Raw genomic sequence first — 14,487 nt, 5'->3', positions numbered from 1 at the left:
ACATTGTGGCAGTATGTGAGCCCACTGCAAGTTGTGTTACTGGGCTCATTGTCTTCAAAATCAGAAGTTACAAATCAGATACTAAAAAGTGTTAAATCTCTATTAAAACTAATTCCTTGTGTAACTGACTTTGCCCTAAGACCAGGAAAGAGTAAGGTCCCCTGTCTAGTTTATGGCGTTATTGGTGTTGAATTTCCGTCTCCACGGGCCTGCGGGGGTATCAGAGCAGAATCCCGCCCTTTTTTCCCGCCCTTTCTGCCCCTTCTCTCCCCTCGCCGACGGACACCTCAGGAGGGGGTGGGGCTTGCGGGCAACCAGGGGCGGGGCTTAGTGGATGGGTGGGGCTTGCGGGCAGCCGGGGGCGGGGCGGGCGGGGCGCGCACGCACACGCGCCCCCGCCTTCCCCCTCCCTTGGCTGACAGGCGCCCGCCCCGCGCGCTCTCGCTGTCCCCCGCCCGGCCGTAGTCTTCGCGCTGAGGCGCCGCAGCCGGGGCTGCCGGCGGCCGCTTCTCGCCCGGGCGGCAGCAGCGCGCCGAGGAGCAGCAGCAGCGGCGGCGGCAGGAGTAGGGGCGAGGCGAGGTGAGGTGATGCGATGCCCGCCGTGCCACGGCGCAAGGCGCTGCCGGGCAGCCTGGCAGAGCTGGCCGGGGTTGCCGGGCGCCCGCGGGCGGCAGTGCTGGCGGCGCCTGGCACGCAGGCAGCGAGCGGCGCCCGCGCGGAGGCTGCCCACAAAGGTCGTATTGTGCCTCGGGAGAGCCCCCCTTCCTTCTCTCCCATCCCCACCGCGGGATCCTGCGCGGAGCGTTACCGGCGCTGCCCTCCGGCAGCTCCGCGGTCTCCCTGGAGCGCGGCCGGTGCCGCCCGAGCCCGTCGAGGGGCGCTGAGGAGCGGGGCCGCAAGGGGGGCCTGCGCGCGGTGACCGTTGGAGCCAACGGGCGCTTGACCGTTTCCTCTCAGAGCCCAACCGCCGTCTCGTTTAACCGCCGCCTCCTCGCTTTTCGAAAAACTCTCTACGTTTATTCAGGGCCAGTTCTCACCCAAGCGTAGGTGCAGGAGGAGACTGTGTGAGCGGAGCCCCAGGTGTGTCTTGTCTCCTTCGAAAATTTTAATTGCGGTTACCAATAAGTGTTTTTTTTTTTTTTTTTTTTTTCCCCTCCCCTTCCCCAGCTGTTTGTTGACCTTGGCAGGTCGGAGAGCGGCTCTGCTGCTCCGGAGCTTTCCAGCCCTCGCATCCACCTTGGGGGAGGGCGGCAGGGGGGATCGTTGGTGAAAGGAAAGGGGGGGAAAATAAGCACCCAGAGTAACTACTTACACTTTTGAAGTTAGTCTTGGTAGATTCCAATTAGATCGTAAAAGATGGTGTTGATTAACCTGGCATGGAGAATATGTGAATTTAAATAGTTGATGCAGGTAGATTCCTGGCCCTGTGATACGATCTATCACCCAGCCTAGAGGTCTACATATGTGATTTATATATATGTATATATAAATTCAGGAAATTCGGTTTTGGTGCTTTATGTTTTTATTTCTTTTATTGCTTTTGAAATCTCGTGAGTCTATGTAAACAATAATGTACATATCCTGTTAATATGTGCATGCATATATTAATCTAATTTATATTTAAATGTTATCCTTTAAGTTGTGAAGGTAGAGAAAGCTCTTTCATCTTCAGAAGCTTATTACAGAATGAATTTGGCTAAATTCCTGATTCTGCAGTTTGCACGGAGGTCTACTGAGTGCAACAAGTCAAGAGATAGATGCCTATATTTGTACAGAAGTTGAACTCACCATGGGGGAAGCCGTGGGCTTTAGGAACAGCTATAGCTGGAATACTTATTGTGGAATAAGTTCTGGAGAGTGTAGACAGAGTGACGTGTGAAACAGTGAGGTGCGCTGGAGTTGGTGTGGTAAGGGAGTGCATAAGAATATTGGTCGGTTCAGTGCTTCTACTTAAAATGTTTATATATATATATGTATGCCTTATAATCTGTTTTCAGTAAATATTTATTACCCAGCTTTAGTAAACAAAAGAGGACATTGTAAATCCCTTTTAATTTCCAGCCATAACTGTGCTTGCCAGTTAGCATGAGACAAGGCTTTGTGACTCCTGTGGATGCTGCAGCCTTTGGTATAATTCCCTGCACGTTTTTGCAGCACTCACTTCTGTTTTGAACAGTGCACTTCTTCTTTCTGGGGTTTTGTGTAGACAGTTGTTCTGGCACCATCCCAAGTTGTGGGTGTCTTCTGCGTGTACAGGCCAGAGGTGCAGTATGTGAAGTCACTTTTTTTTCAATGAATGGCTAATGAAAACGTCTGTTTGTGAAACAAACAAAAGCCTTGTTTTGTTTTCCTGACCATAAATTGATGTGTGACACCTATTTCTGCTTAGGAATCTAAATGTAATTTCAAGATTTTGAGCAGTTTCTTCTGAGCAAAGAAAGCCTAATTATTTTGGATGTTTTATGTGAAAGCATCTGTCCTCTCACACGAATACTCTAATAAATACGCTTAGAATCCTTTAGAAGCACTCTGTATACTGGCGCCTTATATTCAGTTAAGTCTGTGCATTTTGAAAAATAATTTGGTGAAAGTGGCTGTTTTTTTCCTGAGTAATGAATAAAAATGACTGGCAAATGAGAAGACTAGAACTTTTGGGGTGTTGATGTCCATGCTTTTGACTTGTTAGTTTACTAATTCATGAGTCTTAGTTTCGTGAATCTCTTTATTTTATTTGTTTATTTAATTAAATCTTGAGGAAATAAGCATTTCAAGATCACTGAGGCTGCACAGAAAGTTCATGTACTTTTTAAAAGGTATTGTAGTGCTCTAATGTGTGACCTGCAAAAGCCTGATCAGGGCAGCACCCTGTGAGTATAAAGAATGGAAGCAGGTCAATATATGAGGATGCTGGATGAAGAAGTCTCACACCTTTGATATTCACTTTTTCTTTTGCTGGATTAAAAAAAAATTATCTTCCTGTATCTAGTTTTTAGGTCCAGGAAGTTCTTTTTATTCTTTACTGAATCATGCCCCTCAAACTGTGAGGGCAGGGTTTCTCAGTTGCCCGAGTCCTGTGAAATCTACAGTAAACAAGTGCCTGAGGTCTTGTGCAAATCTCTGCAAATATGTAGAGTTATTGTAGTGTAACAGATAAATAATTAGGAAATAAGACTCCTTAAATACACTCACTCCAGTAATCTATGATTAGCAAGTACCTTGTGCTTTTTCTTATCTGCACAGTAACTACTCCGAAATACCTATGTAGCATAGAGCTTTTGCTGCCACGAACCCCAAATGTAACATGCGTGTTGTAAAAACAACAAGAAAAGTTTCTAGTGTCAAACAAGAGTTAACATTAAGATGCTGCCAATTATACAAGTGGAAATAACAGACTTGAGTTTTCTTTTTGTTGGCACCTGATAACGCTTGCTAGTGCTCACCACTGTGAAGAGTCCAGCTGTGAAATTGCAGTAGTTGGACTGCTGATGGATCAGGCTGTTAATGTCTAAACACAAGGGTGTATGTATGTGCCTAGTCACATGCTTGATAAGTAGTTTCAGAATTCCAGATCTGAGTAAGGATGCTGCCACAGGTGAATGAGTTACTTCAGAATAGTATGTGTCTGAAATGGACCACTGCTGAGGGTGGTAATTGAGGCTCTGGCCAGTAAAATTGTGTAGCGAAACTTTTGTTGTCTTTACAGCTGAAGACATCATACATTTAGTTATTTTATACAAGAACAAAATGGGAAATGATACTTTGTACAAGTACAAGCTTGTTCTATACTGTTGTTGAATTTCTTTTGTATGCAGGAACAACTATGGTCGCTGTCGTGTGGTTCTCCTCATAGCTCTGCAGGTGCAATCAGGGCAGGGTGCCACCTCGATTCCAGCAGGTTTCTGACTTCTATGCCACTGGAGCCTGTATAAACTTGGAAAGCTGACAGAAGTTATCTGGACTTGTGTGACTTTCTATAGAGCAAAACCAGCTGCTGTACTGGTGTCATCTCTCTAGTGGGGTCCCCCAGGGGTCAGTCCTTGGTCCAGTTCTGTTCAATTTATTCATCAATGACCTGGATGAAGGCACAGAGTGCTCCCTCAGCAAGTTCGCTGATGACACGAAACTGGGAGGAGTAGCCGATACCCCAGAGGGCTGTGCTGCCATCCAGAGGGACCTGGACAGACTGGACAACTGGGCGGTGAAAAACCTCATGCAATTCAACAAGGCCAAGTGCAAGGTCCTGCACCTGGGGAGGAATAACCCCAGACACCAGTACAGGCTGGGAACCGACCTTCTGGAGAGCAGCTCTGCGGAGAAAGACCTGGGTGTCATGGTGGATGACAAGTTGACCATGAGGCAGCAGTGTGCCCTCATGGCCAAGAAGGCCAATGGGATCCTGGGCTGCATTAAGAAGAGCATCTCCAGCAAGTCGAGGGAGGTGATCCTGCCCCTCTACTCAGCCCTGGTGAGGCCGCATCTGGAGTATTGTGTCCAGTTCTGGGCTCCAAAGTACAAGAGGGATGTGGAGCTTCTGGAGAGAGTCCAGCGCAGGGCTACAAGGATGATCAGGGGCCTGGAACATCTGCCCTATGAGGAGAGGCTGAGGGAGCTGGGCCTGTTCAGCCTGGAGAAGAGAAGGCTGAGAGGGGATCTAATCAGTGTATATAAATACCTCAAGGGAGGGAGTGCAGAGGACGGTGATGGTCTCTTTTCAGTGGTGGCCACTGATAGGACTAGAGGAAATGGCCGGAAACTGAAACACCAAAAATTCCATAGGAACTTAAGGAAAAATTTCTTAACAGTGAGGGTGACAGAGCACTGGAACAGGCTGCCCAGAGAGGTTGTGGAGTCTCCTTCTCTGGAGATCTTCAAAACCCGCTTGGATGCAGTCCTGTGCCACGTGCTCTAGGTGACCCTGCGTGTGCAGGGGGGTTGGACTAGATGATCTCTAGAGGTCCCTTCCAACCCTAAGCATTCTATGATTCTATGATTCTCTAACATTTTGGTTATTAAATAGAAGTACAGCTTTCATTGATCTATTTTAAGCTCTTCAGCATTTTTCCAGTATAAAACTTTAATATTATAAGTGGAAGTTTGCTATGCTGTTATAGGAATCCTATTGATTTTAAGTAAGTGTTTGCAACTTGTGTTCCCTCAGAAGAGAGTGACCATCTCTTTGGTCAGTGCAAGTTGCCTGGAAGGCCGACTGCCTGAGCCGCTGCACCCACATGGCAGGGAGTTGGAAGAAGTTAGACGTGCCTGAACTGCAGTGTGACTCTTAAAGCTGCTGTCTACCGCATTGATACAGCCTACGATGGCTCTATCCCAAACTTGGTACTCCCTGTAGCTAGTGAGATGTTTGAGTGAGATGTTTAAGTGTGTACCTTGATATACCTTGCCCACCGAAATAGATGCTGTCAAAAATAGCCCTTTGTGGATGTTCCACAGATAAAGAATAAACATCTAGAACAAATTCTTCAATCTAGTCAATTACTGCATGCAGAAGTAACTTTGAAAACTCTCCCGTATGTGTTTGGGTTGTGACTGTGCTTGGCAGCTGAAGGCCAAAAGTTCAAAAGACTGAAGAGGGTAATTTTATGACAGTAAACCTTTTGTTTTCCATTCAAATTTATTAAATAAGTATTTGAGTAGGAAAAATGATTTTGTTGTTGTTGTTGCAAAACGTTTACTCCGCAGCAAGCTTGAAACAAGAAGCTGAAAAGATGATTTTAATGTTATGGAGAGTATTTAATATCAAATAGTTCAGCTAATCCCTCTTTTTTCTTGACGATTCTTTCCCTTTTTAAAATCTTTGTATAGGCCTTTTAATGTTCTTCTCAGAAATAACGCAGTTATTTATGTGAATAGTGTTCTCAAGTTTTCTAGATTGTTTTTTTTTTGGTGTGTGTTTCATTGTTAGAGCTTTTGAATAGCATCACAGTGCTTGTTTTCAAATTCAGAAGATTGAGAAGGATAGAGTTAAATTCATCTCTGAGTTTGCTAACTGTATGAGTCACTGAATTGGGAACATAAATACTTCTCATAATCTCTGGAAAGAACCTTTCAACATTGTTTTGCTGCATAGTGTCAACTACAAAACACAAAGCAGTATGCTTAGCATAAATGCAGTTCTTTTTGTTTTTAAAATCGTGGAGGATGAACCAAATGAAGAACCACTTCTTGCTCCCTTTTCCTTAGCAAACTGACTAAAGGCTAGCAAGAAGTCTGCACTAAAAACAAGGTGTGACACTCTTGGGATTTGTTTGCTGTGTTTAAAAGAAGTAAAAACCTGTAAGGGAAAAAGATGAGACAAATGTTTAATGTGGTTAATTCTTTGTGCACCCTGATATAATATTATGTCCTGGTTGTTTTCTTCCTCTTCCTGAAGCCATGTATTTGAAGTACTAGAAACATCTGGATCTTTTCGGAAAGAAATTACTGCTTCAGAATGACTTATGTAGTTATAACAGCATCAGTGACAGAAAATTCCTTAATTTCTACTGAAGCTGTACTGAATGTAGTATTTAGTGTTGTGTGTCTTGTTTTAAACAGTGCGTTTATTTTTTGTGCATCTTCTGCGTTTTAAATGTTTTTGTTTAAAATATTATGTTCAAGCCTTTGATAATATTTTGTAGTGTCAGACTACTTCAAATACTGCTTTTTGATCAGTTAGGATCAGTAAGAGAGATTTAGTTGTGTTTTATTATTGACTAGGACACTCAATACTGAAACAGTAATTTCCTTTTTCTTTTTTCTTTTTTTTTAATCCCCTAGAAGTCACAATAATGCCCCAAATATTTCCTCTTTTCTATTATACCTTGAGTTTCTGGATTGAAACTATTAAAAGACTTAAAACTCCTAGTGGAGATCGGTATGTTGCAGATGAACCCTTGCTTGTCTGTACTTTATCTTACCGAGAGTAAGCCACCAGTCTGAATTCTTGAAACTCTATTTTCATGAACTCACTATCTCTTTGAAAAATATGCATTTATATTTTGGGGCACGTGTGGGCAAACCTGCTTCTGCTTTCACTGATGCTGGTGTCTGGATATACCTATGGATTTTTGAAAGGCATTTGTGTTGTTCTACATCCTTTCTTTGAGTCTTGCAAACTTGTTCAGGTGCTTTCTTCGAAGTTGGTCTGAGATAATTTGTAATATTATTTTTGTCTTCCTTTTCTTTAGATGTTTTGGAGGGGAAATAACTCTTGGTCAAGTGAAGGACTAGCTCTTTTGAGAACAGTATCTCATAGCAGTTGATGAACTATTTCCTTGTCTCTAGCAAGTCCGTGCTTTTGGAAAAGAGGGACAAACTGGTGATACTTGATGTGAGGCGGAGAATGGCTTGGTTATTTTAAAGCTGCTTTGCTATCACCTTGGAGTGTTCTGACGGAAATACCAGTTATGGAGTGTGAAGTTATGCACACTGCGAGTAGTTCTCTGAACCACTTCTGCCACATTTTAAAGTCTTTCAATTTATCTTTGCATACACTCCCGTGTCAAGTATCTATATAACTTAATATGTTCTTAAGAAAACAGAAGTTGAACACGGGTAATGAAATGTCTCAAGGGGACAAGAAACACATGTTTAAAAGAATGTATTTTAAAAAGTGTTTTCATAACCTCATTCTTTAAAGCACAAAATGCCTTTTTGAAGACTTCAAGAAGATAAGTAATGGCTTGAGATACAGGTTTTGACCTCAGTTTAATGCATTTGAAAGAACTATCGCAATTGTGAAACCGAGTTTGTGATGTGCTAGGCTTTGACTGAAGTAATCAGCAATGTTTCTCAGTTTGGTCTGCTACTTGGACTGGTACTCAGCAGAAAAATCCATCACGAGATTCTTGAGTTCTCACTCTTTCTGAAGTATCATGGATGCAAGGCACTCTGAGTTCAGGCCAACTCCTTCAGCAGTATAGAGATGCTTGGCAAACACTGTATCAGAAAGGCTCAAAAACGCAAATTGGATAGAAGATTATTTGCAGCATTTGTTGTTATGTAGTTAAATAATGACGTTGTCTGGAAACCTAAATCTGCCCATTAACAAACTATTTGCCTTAAGGCAGCCTGATGGTTAAAAGCCGAATGCTATCAAAATGTAATGGTTTGTACTTGTTAATGTGTGTGGAAATTAGACTTTGCAGAAAGCAATACAAGAGTAAATATTTGTGTTCACTAGAAATGGCATACCATTGTGCATGTAGTTAGGAACTGGAAAATCAGCTCTCTTAATTTGAAATATGCTACAATGCAAACTTGCTAATTAGTAATCTACTGGCCAGTGTTTGAGAGCATAAGGACTTCTGCTTGAGAGAATGCTGACAATGCTCACTTTTTTCTTTACAGTAGTTTTACGTTACCTTACTGATGCTGTTGTCTTCTTTTTTTTCGTTAAAAAATAATTACTGCTTCTACATTGAATCCTAGACCACAGTATTTTTTTCTAACTTTTTTGAATTTTTTTCAAAGTTTTTTTTTCTATTTTTCACTTTTGTAAGTAAGCTTACCAACATACTATTTCAACAATGCAAAGCATTTTATTGAAGGAGCTGTGGGAACATGTTTTATCAGAAGATATTGGTTAATTTTACGCTAACTGTAGAGAGTATCTGTTGACTAACACTTAAATTTTTCACTGCCCCCATGGTGATTATCTGGTATGGAGATGCACAGAGGGAGTGAAGGGAAAGACAAAAAAAAGACTTTTGGCCTGAAGATCAAAGATACAATTTGCAACAAAAGCAAATGAACTTGTGAAACATGGTAAAAAGATTGATTAACTCTTTCCTTGTTTTGCTGGCTATGAATCCCAGGTTGATTTGAGTCCTTGGCTTTAATGCTTTCTTTTAACCATCTCTTCTGTTCAAATGGTCCTGTAGTGCTATTCTGTGCATGTTGGGTTGTAGTTGTCATGCTGCTCCTCTTTCTCTCATTTGAAGGGAGGTATGCAACTTCCAGACTTAAATTTAATATAAATGAATGAACTATATTTAAATATAACATGCTTTTTAGTTCTTGAGCCAATGGCATATCATCATCATGGCTAGTCTTCACGAACGAAGATATGGGAAGGGCTTTACTGCAAGAGCACTGATGGCTAAAAAGACCAATGCAGGGAGGCAAGTCCGATTGCAAAAGGCACAGAGGAAACTTTCCTTAGGCAGTATTGGCGAGGCATGGTTCTTTCTGCGTTGTCTTTTCTCTTCGAGGCTGATTCTGTGTGTGTTCTCAACGGAAGCAGCAGCTCCTAGGCTTTTCTCTGCAGTTGTTTTGTGTAGGAGTCTAAGGCACATAGATCAGATGCATTAGATAATCAAAGATTTTAATTGAAACTTTATCTTCCTCTGTGGAGATAACACAATTCTTGCAAATTATGTGTGCTTGCTACTGATTATTCTTGTTTTATAGTCGGCAGTCAGATAAGACTTTAGTACAGTAAACTTCTCACCTATCATCAAGAACAGCAAGGATGTTTCTTCAAGTCTGTTGCCTCAACAATGTAGTGACAGTAGAGTTAACACTGGTGCTATAAATAAAGTATTTGACATTGTTTTCCTATGTTTTTGTTCTGGAGTTGCCTTTCGCCCACTTCCTCCTATTAAATCAGAGCAGGATCTCTGGGACAGCACCCCATTAAAGTGCACGTGCCTTATCTGGAACAGTCAAGGTTCAGTGTCCAAAGAGAGGCTGAGGAGCAGAACGTGTCCAAAGCAGCCCCTCTTAGCTGTGCATTCACTGACTTGCCTTGGCATCTGGCTTAAAGTTATTAAGAGAAAAGATGACAGGTTTATTTTTCTCCTTCAAGTTTCATCACGTATAGGGCTAATGCCATAAATTTCAAGTTCAAACAGGAGTTTGATGGTGATATTGAAAGAGTCACCCGTGAATAGCTTGTTTTTCTGAACATTGTTCCATTGCTTCTGAAAGTGAGTTTTATTTTTTTAAGGTGTTGCTGTTGGAGGATGATTTATTGGGATAGTGTTAATAATCTGGCCTTACATGTAGTAAAACTGTTTATCCAAACAAAATCTACTTTGCTAGGTATTACTGTTAATTTTGGTAGGTTGACTTTAAACAGTATTTATTGAGACACTAAGCCTTATCACACAATGTAGCTATTGTATTCTGAAGGAAGAACCTAGAAACATCTGTGGCAATGAATCAGGGTAGAACTTGCAGTTTGAGAATTTCCCATTGAAATGACTTTCAAGACAGGAGTAGACACAATGTTCTGTATCTGGAGCCTTGGAAAAGTGCAGGGAGATACCTGCCTTTCATGTGTTACTTCAGCTTTCTGGCTTTTGGACAATTCCTTAAAAGTTGTCAGTGATACAGGAACAAGCTTTTATTACCTCTGGTTTCTGGTAAACAGTGATCTAGGGCTTCTGTAAACCTGCTTTTAGGAATAAAATGGCAGTAGGGAACCCCTCATGATCTTCCAGAAGCTTGTGCAAATCATTGCTGTCTAATCACCAGGGAGAGTGAGAAACGCTGCTGGGTGTGGGTAATAGATGTGTGTTTGATGCTGAGACTGTCACAAGCTCCTCCATCAGAGAAGTCACTAAGGAAGAAGGAGCAGGAGCAGGAAAGACTGACAGATACAGCCAGAAAGCATCAAGGATTTCAGCTGCAGCAGGCAGGGGTCCCCCAGTAAGCTGGAGTGCTTTACATGACCTGGTTCCATTTTGAGCAAGTGCAATTGCTCCTGCAGTGCAGCGAGGTGGGAGAGGGCCGTTCTGTCCGGCTGTCTTTGACTTTTCCCTTTTGTTACTGGCAGCTGCAGAAGGAGCTGTTTAACACGGTGTCAGCTGGCTTAGACCTCTCTCCTCCACATGCTTAAGCGAGGAGAACATTTGTTTAGTTTACGGCTGACTTGGCAGACATTTCATATTGTTGGAAATTTGGCCTTGGAAGCTGCAAGAGCGTGAGCCGTGTGTCTCAGAAGAGTCTCACTTTAAGTACCCAGTTTGTCAAAAGGCCCCTTGCTTCATTCAGCAGATAGACATCTCTCTGAAGTTGGTGGACCAAATCCTTGCTGTTAGATAGTCTCTTGATGCCCTCCAGAAACACCTGAGGCAAATTTTGGTGAGGTTCTGAGGATGTGGAGGGGAACAAGGATGCTGCTACAGATGTTTTCAGATGTTAAACTGAAAATGTTAAGGAGCTGAGAAGAGATATTTTGAGAAATATACTTTTTTCTTTTACTCTCTGTTATTTTACTTTGATTCCCTTGGAGAACATATAAGAAACAATTTGAATTGTTGCCACCTTTGTAACTGATAACTAACAGAAAAGGTGATAATTCTTTTTTTTCTGGTTCTCTGTTTGGACTCTAGTTTCAATGCAGAGTTGTGGGTGTGACGTTTGCTTAGTTGTTCCGAAGTTGTTCTCTTTGTGGGGAAGACCAGACGTGCTCAAGTTTTTCTTTTCAGTCACGTGTTGAATGATTATGCTACTGTAATTAACAAGTGAACAGTGGAAGGTTTTTTTAATGGAAGGACTATCTGTGGTTTTGTAACCTAAATCTTTTAGCACCCAACTTTGAAAGTCAATGAAATATCTTTAATCTTCTCTTAAACCTTTTGTTTTACCAGTGTGAGTGACCATAGGAGGAGGTGAAACTATTGCTATCCTAACTCACATGATCACTGAGGCATGTGGACTTTGCCAGTGTGGAGTAGAAACAGATTATTAAAAAGAAGTTGTAATTTGTCCTGGCAGGGAATTTCTCCTGAAAAAAGGGGAATTTTGTAGAAAATGTTGAAGTGTGGACTTTTGCACCATTCCTTTGGAGTATCTTTAAGAACAACTTCCTTCTTTCTGTGTTATTATAGACTAGCAAGACAAGTAATAATCTTTCATTCCCTGTTTTTGTTGAGCCACTTGTAGAATTATTAGTTAGTGTAGAATTATTTTCTCTTTGAGTTTATTTCAGTGATCCTACTTCAGGATCCAGGAATCAATCAGTTAAGGCACTGGTGCAAAAACAGGTCAAATGACCAACAGTCTTGATTCTGCCCTCAGAGAGGTGAGGCTTTTATTGTTTTCTCTTACAGATATTTCAAGCAAAATGTTGGTCTCAGAAATGGGCTGTGCAGAATTTATATCACTTGCCCTTTTGAAGGATGAAGTATTTTTTTAGAGCTGAATAAAGGATTTATATTTGGATCTGTTCTGTTTTCTGAGGAATGATGGGATTACATGCTCTCTATTCACAACAAAGAGGAGGCTAAAAGACTGTTTCAGTTTGGATCAAATTGTGGTTGTTAGTGCTTGGGCTGTGGGATGTTGTGGCTTGTCTGATAAATGTGCTCTTTAAGACTGCTTATCTCATCCTTTATGGATGTAGTTTTGATGCACAGATTTGCATTCTCAAAAATATTTGTTTAGTGAAGGTCTGTGTGTTTGCCACTCTTGGGAACCATTTCATTTCTTTCAGCTTCTCTTACTGTCCATGGCTGTCAGGTCAAATTGCGTTTTTTAGATCTAAAGAACTGTTTAGGTGTCTAAAGAATTTAGAACTCTAAAGAGTTCTTTAGACATGCTTACTTTGTAGGTAAGCATAACATAAATAATCTTTATGATTATGTTCTAGTAGATATTAATTGAGTGAACAGTTGAATCTGTTCACTCTTAATCTAACAAATCTTTATGCTGATTATGACAAGGCAACAGGTGAAAATTAATCAGCCTTTATCTTCTGGAGAAATTGATTGTTCTTACCATACTAATCATTGTGTTGAAGCACACTTGGACATATAGACTTTTTAGAAGGAATGTAGCCTGGGAATTTTTGCCAGCATTTGAATGTGTTTATTGCTGTTTTTGAGTAATTTCAGACATGAATTGGCTGTTGTTTTCAGCAAATCAAATGAAGTCTGATCTTAAAACTCTTAAAAATGTTAGAGAAGACTCTATAAATCTTTAAATATTGGAAATCTAAAATTTCTCGCAAGTGTTGTGTGAATCATTCCAAGGCAGCACTAGATCTGGCTGCTGCTCTGAATTTAACATTGCTGACACTGCATAACACTGATACAGACTTGCTGACATCAACAATTTTGGCATCTATTCAAAAAAGTAAACAGAAGACAATCAGTGTTGGGTTTGGCATAACTAGCAAATCCACCAAACTGCCAAATCCTGCTCAATGTTTTCGTCCACTTAATCCCAATGATTTAAATGAGATTTACTTGTGTGAGTAAAGCGTGCTGAATTTGGACCTAAAGGTGGTTAACCTATATATATATATTTTTTTTCTAGTGTATTAATAAACACACAACTTCTTCATTAATATTTGATCCTGAATTCTTCTTTTTTTTTCCCCTTTTCAGAAAAAAAAATGAATTCTGAGAGCTCAGCACTTAGCTTGAGTGGCCCTGTGGTAATAAACCAACGTGCCAGAGGAGGAGTGGAAGAAGAAAAAGTTTGGTAAGGATTTTTTTATTATTATTATTTCTAACTTTCTGATTGATGTAAAGGGCAATTCAATGTAATTTGTAGGTCCTGTGCAGAGTTACGTGAGGCTAAAATATTTAAGCCGACTTGAGGTGTGGTGTCTATCTTTTAAATGTGTTTCAGCCTTTATATCGTCTTTTGCCATCTTGATTTTACAAAACCATAATCATACGTATTTGAAAGGAACATGATGCTTGCAATCTATGAGTTTTATTTGAGACAGATTTATGATTAGAGAAGCTGAACAGCTGCTTGATGGATGTGGCATAATGAATACAGATTGTGGCTGACAGTTCTATTTGTGACTCAGTTATTGCTGATAGCTGAGTAGAAAAATGATCTGTGAAAACTGCATGTAGAAGTTTGTGGCCTAAATTTGAGTTTATTTAAAATTTATATTTTAACTCTATCTTATATGTGTTTGAGTTTTTTTTTTTTTTTTTTTTTATCTTGTGGGGACTTTTTGTCTTGTCATTGCACTGTCGGGTTTTGTCACTCTAAAAGAGCTGAATATTTCTGCATTTTCTTCAGCCTAATGGAGTGTAATGTTGTACTGCGTTACTACATCATGCATTTATGTATTTTTTTCACTGCCAGATCCTTGAAACACTTATGTCCTGGTGTTTTCTCAATAGTTGTATTTTTCATTATGAAAATGTGGTTGGATTTGAAAGAGTGGGTGTTAGTGATAGCAGGATCAGGGCTGTGTACTATCGAAAGCATGTGGTTAACAGTATAAAATATTTAACCGAGGGAAAAGGCTTCAGAAAACAAAAAAGCTGAGTAAGACCTTATCTAGCACTCATACCTCAGTTAAAATGCATGTAAAAGGCTTTGATGTTGTGTAAAGCCTTGTATTCTTTTCCTTGAACAAACAGTAATTGAAATATGAGAAACTTGATATGTGTATCTTTTAAATGAGGACACTGGATAGATGTACTTGATATTAAGGGCATTGCAGTGTAGAAGAAATATGGTAGAATTGTCCACATACTTTTGTGCCTTGTGGAGTTTTCTTAAATGCTGTAA

This window comes from Tinamus guttatus, unplaced genomic scaffold (assembly GCF_059628265.1).
Source record: "Tinamus guttatus ecotype Peru unplaced genomic scaffold, ASM5962826v1 Tinamus_guttatus_pri_ptg000451l, whole genome shotgun sequence".
Taxonomy (NCBI): Eukaryota; Metazoa; Chordata; class Aves; order Tinamiformes; family Tinamidae; genus Tinamus; species Tinamus guttatus.
The sequence above is the reverse complement of the archived record's forward strand: the minus strand, read 5'-3'. Positions refer to the sequence as shown.